Source organism: Gavialis gangeticus, unplaced genomic scaffold (assembly GCF_001723915.1).
Source record: "Gavialis gangeticus isolate Ggan-Ray unplaced genomic scaffold, GavGan_comp1, whole genome shotgun sequence".
Taxonomy (NCBI): Eukaryota; Metazoa; Chordata; order Crocodylia; family Gavialidae; genus Gavialis; species Gavialis gangeticus.
Window position 1 is genome coordinate 41761359 of NW_017728995.1, and position 11871 is coordinate 41773229.

The following is an 11871-nucleotide window of genomic DNA, read 5'->3' on the forward strand; positions in this document are numbered from 1 at the left end:
CAGCTTCCAAGTGAGGTGGTGCAGGCTCCCACCCTGGGGGTTTTTAAGAGGAGGTTGGATGACCACCTTACTGGGGTCGTTTGACCCCAGTACTCTTTCCTGCCATGGCAGGGGGTCGGACTAGATGATCTGCTCAGGTCCCTTCCGACCCTAGAAACTATGAAACTATGAAACTATGAAGAATGGTTTCCAACCACTTAGACTGGTAAAAATGTAATGTCTATATCTGGCCTCTGATCACTATCTTGATATTATTTACAGAAATATTAGATAATGCTTAGTCAAATTCCCACAGCTTTACACAAAGGGAACACAGAAAACTCAGGGTGGGGGTGACCTATACACTGTATTTCAAAAGTCTTTTAAACTTGGTTGCTCAAGTTTTGTGATTGTCATTTTTTTTTAAAAAACAGTCTCTCCTTTCTGCTGGTCCTGATTGTGCATAGACAGTAAGAGGGAGGAACTGTTGTTTTAAAAAAAAAGTTATTCAAAAGCAGCACTCTCATTCTCTATTTCATATTATTGTTGACTTTTCTGTTGGCTTTATAATATCAACCCAAACTGTGCTGTTACAGCCATTGAGTTACTGGCATCTGTTGCATTTGACCATAATTTTCACAATAAGTGCCTAAAGCCAGAACTCCTTAGATATCAGAATTAGGGGACATATTCCCTAAAGTGCCAAGTACTCTGCAGCTCACACTGAACTTAGAGAACAAGGTGAGTGACAAGAACTAGGTCCCTCCTTTTCAAAGTATATCCTTCTTATACATATTGTGTCTTCTGCCCAATAAGAATAATTTTATTGGATTTGCACTGTATATCCAAAAATGGGAAAACCAAAGCTAAAATGGAAAAGCAGTCACAAATGATGCAAAAGACAATTGGATTCTATTTTGGCAGCAAACATTTTTTTGGCCTACAACCCACTCCTTGTGTGTTCCTTTTTAAAATGGGCTTTTACATTGGACCAAGTTGGATAGCATTTTCCTGAAATGGAAAAATAATCAGTTCTTACTGAATCACTTCTCTTGTTCTTCCCTAGCGTAATTTGAAAAATCTCTTTTTAGGATTTTGGGAATCATTCGAGGAAGAAGAGTTAAATTTAAAGACCTTGTAGAAGTTTAACTGGTCCAAAGTATTCTGTTCACTTTAACATGTTGTATTTCAAGGGTCTTTTCTTGTGTTTCTGACCTCTAAAAGAATTTATAAGTGTTTAAAATTGTATATATCCCATGTAATTGTATATATCTCATGTATATATCCCATGTAACAGAAAACAACAATAATAAATTCACTGACTACTTTTGTACTGGAGCTCACCAAAATCTCTGGCTTTCTCTACATATCTACAAGTAATTGAAATGAGGTTTCCATGAAGTGTAAAAAATGATAAATGTATATGCAGATTAGCCAGTGGAAGCTGATTTACAGTCTTAACTGTAGTGATATGAAATCCTTACAAATGCCTAGAGACTGTATGCCTTGTGCCCCAGAATTAGTGAAAGTAAATTTATTTCCAGGCAAAATCTTTGTTTAAAACAAATATATCTTCCTAATTAGATAGTACTGTCCCTGTCAGAACTGAGTGCCTAATCTGAGGTTAAGCATATTTCCAAAGACTTGATGCAATATTACTTTTCTTTCACAAAAAAAATCTACATATTAATAAAAATGTAAAGGTCTGGAAATGAGTGGGTGAGAAATCTGGCCAATTCCCCATTGGCATATAATGTTTCTGTGACAGGGTGCCTGAAACACCCTGCCACGAGCAGAGTCAGGAAGGGCTAAAGGAGGAAAACTTGCCTTATGGAGCCGGAGGAACCATGGCAAACCCCAACATGATCTGGACAAACGGAGAAGCTGGCTGGGGCTCTGGCAGATCAAAAGCTGTAGTGGCGGACCCAGCCACCGGAATCTAAACACGGAGAAAAAAAGCCCAGCATGGGAAAGGAACAAAGGGAAAGTGAAGGCAAGTGAAGGCGAATGGGTAGGAGGACAAAGGATAAGCCCTGATCCTACTACTTACCAGATGAGGTCCAACCAAGAATGGGAGCCAGCGAATAAGCTTGAGCAACCAGTGAGTCTGATTCTGGGGGGTGAAGGGAACCACTCCAGGGACCTAAAGAAGAGGAAGGAAAAGGTGACTTTACTCTCCCAGAAAGGGAAGGAGAAGAGAGGGAGGATCCCAGTCACAAGAGGATGACGGGAGAAGAACCAGAAGAGATAGCTGTCTTGGCACCCATGCAGGGAAGAACAGGGCAAGCAGCCAACTAGGCAAGGACCTTAGTCAGGATCCTTCAAGTAAAGATAGTAACAAACTGTAGAGGCAATCAACAGCACCCGGAAACATCAGAAGTGGTGAGGGCAGGATATGGGGATGATGGAGCCCTATGAAGAACCACAGATGTTCTGAGTCCATAACCACACTCAGTTGTCTCCCCGTAGTGTGTAGGTACGTCTCCCTTAACATCGAAATCATGGCAGGCGATCTATTACAACTAGACACTACCTTTCCAGCCGGGAGGTGATGTGACTCAGGGCAGCGCAGGAAGTCCCCTTATACTTTCCTTGTCTTGTCTTAATGAGTACTTAGTCCAAGTACTAAGTTTGAGGTCAGTATGAATACAAATCTCTCATCACAAATTCTTTGTGTGATTATGATAGATCATGATAATCTCCCCAGAAAAATCTTCATTCCTTTCCTCATGCCCTGCCAAAAACAGCACAGTAAAAGACTTCTCAGCAAGGCAATGGAATGGATTTGCAGTTTCTGGGCCAAATCTGGAAATACGCTGAACCAGATAAATCAGTAAATTAAAGTACCTTGGCTGGTCCAAACTGCGAAAAATCCTACTCTGGGATGAAATGCTGATTGTGGTGGGGTTTTTTGGCACTGATTTCTGTTCAGGCATGTTATGGCAAGCATTTATAGACTGAACTTTTGGTGGGAATGTACTTGTGGAACAAGCTTTAATTTAAAGTGCCCTGCCACAATTTTTCCATGGGGGGATGCTGATACACATAACACTGGAGTCTGCTGGAGCGTGATAATTACCATGCTCCAGCAGACTCAATTAATCTAGTCTGCTCCAAAGTACTGTAATTACAGCACATCAGAGCAGCCTCCCTGCATATGTATAGGAGCCCAATGTGTCCACTCACATTTTTTCTTGTTATTTTAGAAATGGGTGTAATTAGTGTTTTCTGCACCTGGGGCAGAGGTGGGAGGGAAATGGGGGTGTTGTGCCAAACATCAGAGAACAAGTGAGGGGGAGAAAGGTGGAAGAGGGAAAAAGCAGAGACAAACACAGAAAGGTCTTATCTCACAGCAGCAGTTGCTGCTGAAGCTGCCTTCCTACACATTGCCTGGGTAGGGCTGATCCCATGCACCCTGCCTAACTGCAGCTGCTGGTATGCAGGCTGCCTAGGAGCTGCCATTCTGACTCCCACTTCTAATTGTTGCCTTGGGCTGGTGCCCCCCTTCCTTAGAAATATGAAATCTAAAACATCAAAGTATGTGACATTACATTAAGTTATAGCCCTATCCATTCCTACTTCTGTTTTTCATATGGTTTGCAAATTCATAAGGGCTAAATAAAAGACAACAATCTGGGAGGAGATGGACTAATTGTATTTGCCATCTAATTTCTTTTAAATCCTCAACAAAATATCTCCTTTAGAAAAATAATTAGTATGCAAGAGGCAGATGTAACCCAATACATGACTTTATTTCAGAGCCAGTAACTGTGACTTTTTACCCACTCCCAAAGCATCTCACAACAAAAGGTCAAAACTAGACTTGAAAACACTAAAATGAAAAAAATGTGTGCCTTGCTAGTAATGTATTCCACATTCTCAGAAAGAATCTTTGAGTCTGTACATTAACTAGACCTTGCAAACATGTTTAATTATGTAATACATTAGCTTTTAACCCTAAAGAATCGGGGGGGAGGGGGCGGGGTGCGTGATTCCCTTATGGTAATATATGTAGAATTACATTCTCAGATCATTTTCCAGTACTGGGCCAGTAGAAAGGGGGTAGAAGGAAAAGAGGTGCTAACCCATCCTATTTTGAGTCCAAACCAAACAAAATATGTCTGGCCAGAAAACAACAACTGTTTCTTTTCTCTAAGGACTCATCATTGTGATGCATGCCCTCTTCATCTTCAGGTTAATCTACTGCAACTCACCATAACTTGGCATGAAAAGCAGCTTTTTATACAGCATGCAATATTATGTTGTGGGATATCGCACTAGGGCTCCCACTTCCCTAGCTGTCTTTTCACTTCAGGGCTGAATTCAAAGTCTCAGGTCTAGTTTAAATGAGTTAAGACTCAGGTATCTTGGAGATTATCCCACTATCCACCACACACCAAAACAACTGTAGGTGAAATGTAGGTAGGACATAGCAGAAGTTCAAGTTTCAGCTTTCAGAGATTTGGATACAACATTCTCAATGGCAGGACTCCAACTGATCTCCTGAGGCAAAAAGTCAGCCTACATTGCAGACAATATTGAGATCTAAATCCAACACCCCCTTTTTTTGCTAAAGCTTTCTCAATGGTAAACTAGTAACAATGAAGTATCATGGCTTGCATCCAACAGGGATGGAAGTGATCAAAAAGACAGCATGAAAAAGGAAAATGAGAAGTCAGAGAAAAAAAAGCATTGTTAGTGCAAGGGACATGCAAGACCATGAAGCTGCAATACTGCAAATACTAGAAACAATGCTTCATGCCATTAGAAATCTGAGATACTTTGATGCTTAGCAACAAAATGTTTTTAATTTGCTGGCTTTCAGGTAAAAGAATAAGGGCTCTTTCCTGGCTTTTACAAGTAGAGGCCAAGCTAAGGGAGATGTAGAGGTGCTGCAGAGCATCATTAATCTCTTAGAAGCATTCTGCATTATTCATTTGGGTTGCTTCCAGAAGCTATTTGGCTCCTCCAAGTGGGAACTTTGATTTTGAACATGTACTCAAACTTCAGTGGGCATCTGGGCTATTTGCAGATGTGGGAGTGAGTCTGTCACAGCTTACCCCCTTCCCCATCTCTTCCTTTCTCTCCCTATTTGGGAGGTGGTGTTAGTTTTAAACATACCTGAACCTAGTATGCCATAAGGACAAGAATGAAGTCTGTAGCTTTTCCATTCATCATGGTGCAGGGTATTAGGATTTTACAGTAACTTTTCTCTCATCCACACATATAGCCACAGTCTAGATCTAAATTTGCGCCTTACTCATTTAGATAGCCCATGATATTTTGCATTCTTTATCCCATTTCAAAGACACTGAAAGTCATGCACACAGTTTTCTCAAGGGCAGAATATAATTTCCCCATGAATTCTACAAGATCACTATTATACAGATATGCAGAGTATATGAAAAAGCCCATGAATCTGATGTGTAAATGCTAGCAGAATAGGAAACAGATTTCTTCACACATCTTATGGAAATCAAACAGTTTAGTTCATATGTAGTGTCAACCAGCTTTGTGTATGGAGTAGGTAGAGCTGGAGTTAGCCCTGAGAAACTAAAGGCTTATTTTGCACAATTAGTTAAGAGAAAATTTTGAGCAAAATCAATGGCCTCTAGAATGGCTGTGTATCTTAGTGCGTGACAAGGAGAATAAAGGATAAAAACATGTGCACATGCAACAGTAGAGAAGAAACCCAGTACTCTTTCAGAACCAATAACAATAGTTTAAAGTATTACTTGAAGTTAGACTGACATGAAAAAGAAAATGAGCTCACCTCGTAAGTGGAACAATATGCCTTATGTAAAAGGGGTCATGGCTCACAGTCGGCAGCCCAGCTGCAGGTGGTTGAAAGAGGATTACCTACTGCCTAGGAGGACTGAGCCAGCTGATGGGGATGATTGGAAGGCCCAGAGGAAATTAAAAGTTCCCAGGGAAGAGAGCTGAGGGACAGAGGAAAAGGTAAGGTGGTGAGGAGACAACACAGAGCTAGGATTACTTTCTCAGGGCCTGGGAAGGGACTGTAGTATGTCAGTTAATGCCTTATTGTTTATGTATTTGGGGGGTTTTTTGTGATTACATTATTTCCTGTGGGGACAAGTTGGACCCAGGGAAAATTAAACTGGCTGTAAAGAGTGACAACCTGCTACACCATGTTTACTGTAAAAGTCATCTCCAAGGAGCAAAGATCCTGGACTCTTTAAAAGACCCAAGCCCTTGGAATACCCATGAGAGATGAGGAAATGAAGCAGTTGGATATGTTCTATTCTATCTATATCTGTATATTTCTTATGATATCTAATTAAAGAGTAATTGTGGCAGGAACCTTTAGAAGGTCTGTGTATTATGTGCTTCAGCTATCATATGTCCTTAGAAAAGTGAATGGTAAACTAGAATTTCCACACAACTGAAGATCTGGGAAAGGAGTTTCAGTGGGCTAGCACTGAGGTCCCTTTTCCAAAATTTATACCCAGAAAGTTCACTAGAGAGGCCAAAAAAGAGATATGATAGTAGATCTTACTCAGAGAAAAGGTAGCTTACGAGTGTATGGGTTCATGATAGTGGGACCAAGTACAACAGCCTGGAGAGTCTTCAGTAGGGCAGATTTACAGAGGTTGTGAAATCTTGCACTAACACTTCAGGGTAAGACCTAAAGAATACTAGGTACCACTCCCAGTCAGAGGTTATACTTCAGAAATCCAAAGAATCTAGGATTTCTTAAGTGAAGCTATCTTCAGAATAAATACAGATGAAAGCCTCATAGTACAACTTTAGTTTGGTTGGATGAGGTGGAAGGCCTGTTTAATTCCCATTGTCTTACCTTCTTATCTACCTTTCCCTTTGCAAAGGATGAAATTAGTAGTGATTATTTCGGCTCAAGAGTTGGGGAAATTAAATAATTACTATTGAATTCAGTTGCAGGTTCTTGTCTGTTTTTTCCCCAATGTAGTCAGTTTATACTTATACAAGTGTTTAGCACTAACAAGTGTTCAGATAGAAAGCATACTAGTCCCATACTGTATGTACATTTTTTCATGAAATCCTAGCTCAATAACATGCAGTAAACATCAGCAAAGGACTTCACCCATAACATATAGCATCTTCCATTTTGCAACAGTTACCAAGAGGAGGATGCTGGTAATCATGTCATTGGTCATGTTTAGAAAATTACATTTAAAGAGATTTATCATGCAAGCTGGCACTGTAGAACTCTGACATTACACTTCAGTACTTATCAGTTGGATGTCACCTGTGCACTATTGGCAATTCTGTGCATATTGCAATAGCTCCTTTCTCAAAATCTTTGTGCAGATTTTGGATAACATGGAAGAAAGAAATAAACCATAAAGAAGAACTGCAGAGGTGAAAAAAAATTGCCTCAAATAAACACTATGGGTGCCTATACACAAGCAGTGAGGCTGCTCTGATGCATTGTAATTACAGTATGTTGGAGCAGACTCAAGACTGCTGGAGACTGGTAATTACCAGGCTCCAGCAGACTCCAGCATCTCATGCATCAGCATCCCCACACTTAAAAATGGCTGTGGGGGCACTTTAACCAAAGTTCATTCAATAAGCTTTAGTTAAAGTGCCCCCGCCACCATTTTTAAGCATGGGGATGCTGATACACAAGGCTCTCCAGGCACTTTATTTAAAGTGGCTCTCAGAGCCGCTCTAGTTAACATCCCCACCCCACCCCCCTCACCCTACTCTTGGAGCATGTGCATAAGTGCTCTATTATATGCTATTTAGAGACTATCCCACAAAAGAAGGCAGAAAGTCACCCAAATTGCTATCCAGCCTCAGTGAAAGTGTATTTCAATAGGATTCCCACAATTACAAAATGTTGTCCAAGAAACTATAAAAACAGAAATAGTTCACAAGGGGAAAACTTTACTGTTATATGTTCTTTACGGGCCATACCCATAATGATGGAAAACTTCATGGATGCTGTCATCTTGACTGCTAGAATCTTATCAACCTTTTCAGTGGAGACAGCCCCTCTATGGTATGAAAATCTTTCACTGGAAAAGTTCATTTTCAAAGGGGATTACAATAATGAAACATTTTTCCTTGAAGACAGACAAGTGATCTAAGGACCTTTAAAGATGACATTTCTGTTTTGTGATTTTTGTCTTTAAAAGAAAAGACCCTCTCATGAGCAATGTGATATTTTTTATCTGAAAAGTGGAGAGCAGCACATAACTCTATATATTCTAAAGAAGTTACCATTTAATTAAGTCTATATAAGAATTTAATCATGAGTATACACATTTTGTTAGGAGAGTCAGGCTTGGTGACTGTGAAACTCAGAGACTGAGTTTGCTATTGCAATGGAAATGTATTCTTTTTGGTAGCTGTGCACATGAGAATTCTGGACCAAACTGTGATCCCACTAAAGTCAATAGCCAAACTCCCAAGGACCTCAGTGAGCCTGGCATTTGGCTCTTAGTCTTCTTACTGTACACAACAATTAAAGAAGCCTTTACTAGCTGGATTGATGTGTACAGGGATATGAACTGGCTTCCTTCCTAAGCAGGTTTCATTGAACCCATGGCCAACAGCCATTACTATAGCAACCAGACTTCTAACAAAGGTAGTCACTGTCTCTGAAATCATCAGGTGTCACTATGGCAACAGGAGTCTACAGAAAGAGAGAGAAAAAATTCTAAAACTGTTAGTCGGAAGAAAAGAGGTTTGTGAAAAAGAAGGTTGGAACCAGAAAAGGCATAAAGAAAAAACATGACTTAGAGCAAAGAGAAATGATTATCCGGAACCTGCACAAACAATAGAAAAGAGAAGTGGGAGAGCACAAGGCAGAGACTGGACTGGAGATGAAAAGGAGATGTTATGCTGGAAGTAAAGGGAAAGGGTACAAGTAAACTTTAAAGAACGTACAGTATTTAGCGCTTTAGAAATCCAGAGTGATTTAGGTATGATTCAGTTATTGGGTATTTTTTCTGAAGACCCCCTATAGTTTTATACAAGTAATGAAGCATTCTTGTGCGTCAAACTCCTTAAACTTAAAGTGAGTGCCCCTGGAGTCCCTGCATGATAGGGCTGCCCTGTGCTCCTCAGCAGCTCACCCAGGAACTGGACAAATTTCTGCTGGAAGCCAGCCTAGATCTGACAAAAGTTCTTCAAACCTGAGGCTTCTGCAAAAACATTTGGGTTTATGAAATTGGCATTTGCCAATTAAACTCCGTTTTGTCAGGAAAAAATCTGACCAGATCTAGCTTCTTTCCAATTTAGAACTAAAATCATTTTGAGGTGTTAAAACATTTCACAAACTGGAAATGCTAAGATTACAGTCAGCTCTAATCTCTCCCTTATTAACCAACAGGATTGCTTTAGAAAAATACACTCCACTGTCCAAAGAACAGATCTGAATCTTCTCTGTCACACCAGTAGAGATCACAGGTACTTTCACTGAAGTCCATGGAATTGCACAGGGTAACACAAAATTAACTGAATCAGAATCAGATCTGTACTTCACTAAAGAATCCTAGAGGGTTTTTATAACAGAGAATTAACATCTCCTTAAGGAGGTCAGGAATAATGTCACTGGAATTGGACCTCTGCTTCTGAATAATTGCCAGTGCACTTATTGCAACTAAATTAGACACAGAACAGGGATTTTCCAGCATGAGACTGTCTCAGGGCAAGCCTGTTTTCAATTCCTTTGTTTTATTTTAAACATACAATGTATATGTGGCTACGGAGAACAATAAAGGATCAAATTCCCAAGCATGATAGAATGTATACATTTTGGGTGCGCTGTGAAATATACCCATTTGCCTGTCCATAGAAGAAGACTTTGCTGAGCAGCTTATGATTTATTGCAGGGGTGCTCAACCCCTGGACTGCAGGCCAAATCCAGCTCATGAAGCCATGGCATCTGGCCTGACAGGCTCCCTATGGGTTGGGAAATTTGTCAGCAGGGGAGCGCTGACAATTAACACTGCCAACCATTCCCTGTTGCCAAATTTCCAAGTTCTGCATGGCTGCATCAGGGCCAGGCTGTTGCTATGTGGCTGAATCAGGCCTGGGCCAACCTACTGCCATGCGGTCAGATCCGGCCCCAACCATGCCTGCCCTGCATACCTGATTGGGCCTCTGCCACAACAGCCCTGTGCAGCAGATGAGGCCCAGAGACAGGCCTGGCACCACAGGCTGAAAAGGTTGGGCATCACTGATTTGGTGGTTAATTCTCATCCAGGATTCCTAATAGTTCAGAGCACTATTAGCTGTTAACTAATTATATTGTACTAGGTAAATTTATACTCAATACCCAGGAAACATTCTAGGATATCCTAAGACAGGTTGCATGGGCAGCCTCTATATGGCACATACCCCAGAGGAGGTGGAACAGCAACACATAGGGTAGAGAGCAAAAAGGAGAGTAAAAGATTGAACTGGGAGCAAAGGGCAGGCAGGAGAAAGCAAATCAACAGATCAGGTAGGGGAAAGGGATTAGAGTGGCACTTGGAGAGGGTGCGGGGCTTACTTTGTGGCTTGCCCACCAAAAAGATTGGCCCTCCATTGTTCCAGGTTAAAAGCACTGCTCAACTTGGGATTCAGTGGAAATTAGATGCTTCTGAAGTTTCCACTATACACCTGTCTACATCTTTAGGTATCTAAATACCTTTAGAAATGCTGCCCTATATCTCTTTTGAAAATGGGAATTAAGTTTCCCTTGAATGCTTTTGCAAATAACTAAGGGCTGTCTAACTTTTAAGAGTCTGGGGGCTGCATGCCCCATGGGCCCCACCAGCAGAGACCACACACTGCATAGACCACACCAGCACAAGCCAGTTTGTTCATATCAGAATGCAATTATTTGGTAGCTATGTTTATCTGTATCCTACTGCAGCAGGCTTACCGTTCAGAGCTTGGGTTGAGTCCCAGGCTTGAGATCCTACTGTTTTGATTGGTGGAGCCCATCCACCAATCAGGAGGCAGCAAGAGAAATAACATCGTGCCCCTTTCCTGAGGGGAGGGGGAGACGACCTCCCTGGACCTGACTGAAGACTGCAAACTGTCAGGTCCAGAAGACTTCAGGGGCGGAGCCCTGGAGCGTATAAAAGGAGCTGCATGCTCAGCAGAGGGAGATGCATCAGGGACTGAGAAGAGAGAAGAGCGGGACTTAGAAGAGCTGAGGAGAGCTGCTCAGCAGGGTGAAGCAGTAGCCCAGGAAGAGTCCCTGAACATGTCTATCAGCAGGGAGTGGGGGACAGCTCCAGCAGTTAGGCTCTCGCATGGCACGGTGCACGGCATCCAGACCCTGGGAGCTGCATAAGGCAGCTTGGGTCTGCAACTTCTGGCATGCAGCCAGAGACACGATGCACAGGCCGGTGCATGGAGCAGGATCTTTGGAGCCCCTGGGGCAGCTCAGGTCCTCAACCCCAAGAACAAGGCTGGGAGCTTGGTGCAGGAGGCACTGCACGGAGGGTGAGAGACCCTGGGAGCCACTTGAGGTGGCTTGGGTCTACAGCTGCTGACATGGGGCAGCAGCTCAGTGCAGACAATGCTGCCCAGAGGGTCCAGGAGCAGACCAAACCCCTGCACAAGGCTGTCCAGGCCTCCAACCCCTAGCACAAGGCAAAGCACCCACTACACACAGCGGTGTATGTGGCCCTAAGCCAGGACGGTGGCAGCAGAGTCAGGTGGCAGGAAAACCCAGCGGGGAACAGAGCTTGACCTGGAAAACAAGAGGCAACCCTCTGGGACTGTGGAGTAGTAAGTTACTGGAGAGAGGGTCCCCACAGGGGAGGGCCCCTCCCCCACCCCCAGGGTTGCGAAGGAGCACCATGTGGGCCGCTCCTGGGTAATAGTGGGGGAGCTTAGGAGTCCTTGGGGTCTTCCTCTCCTTTTTCTTTCCCCCCACCTCCTTTC